The sequence below is a fragment of the Penaeus monodon genome, chromosome 32 (assembly GCF_015228065.2).
Source record: "Penaeus monodon isolate SGIC_2016 chromosome 32, NSTDA_Pmon_1, whole genome shotgun sequence".
NCBI classification, from domain to species: domain Eukaryota; kingdom Metazoa; phylum Arthropoda; class Malacostraca; order Decapoda; family Penaeidae; genus Penaeus; species Penaeus monodon.
In genome coordinates, this window is record NC_051417.1 from 20,199,655 (window position 1) to 20,199,944 (window position 290).

Genomic DNA, 290 nt, shown 5'->3' on the forward strand with positions numbered 1-290 from the left:
TTAGAATACAAAAGATACTTTTAGTAAGTTAACCTTTCCCGGGCTGCGCCAATATAAACGCTAGAACCGAGTCTGACATCCCCCTGGCGGCGCCATCCGAAAATAGTATCCCATTGTTATTGAGAATTGGAAACTGTTTGGGCAGATGACAAAAATAATCGCGGAGATTTGAATGCACCTTTTAAAGCGTTCAGCGAAAGAACGTATTTCTTTTATTTTTCCTCTTTAGCATTTAACTTTTTTTTTTTTTTTCAAGATTAATAATTGTGATTGGATCTAATGTGCTCCTC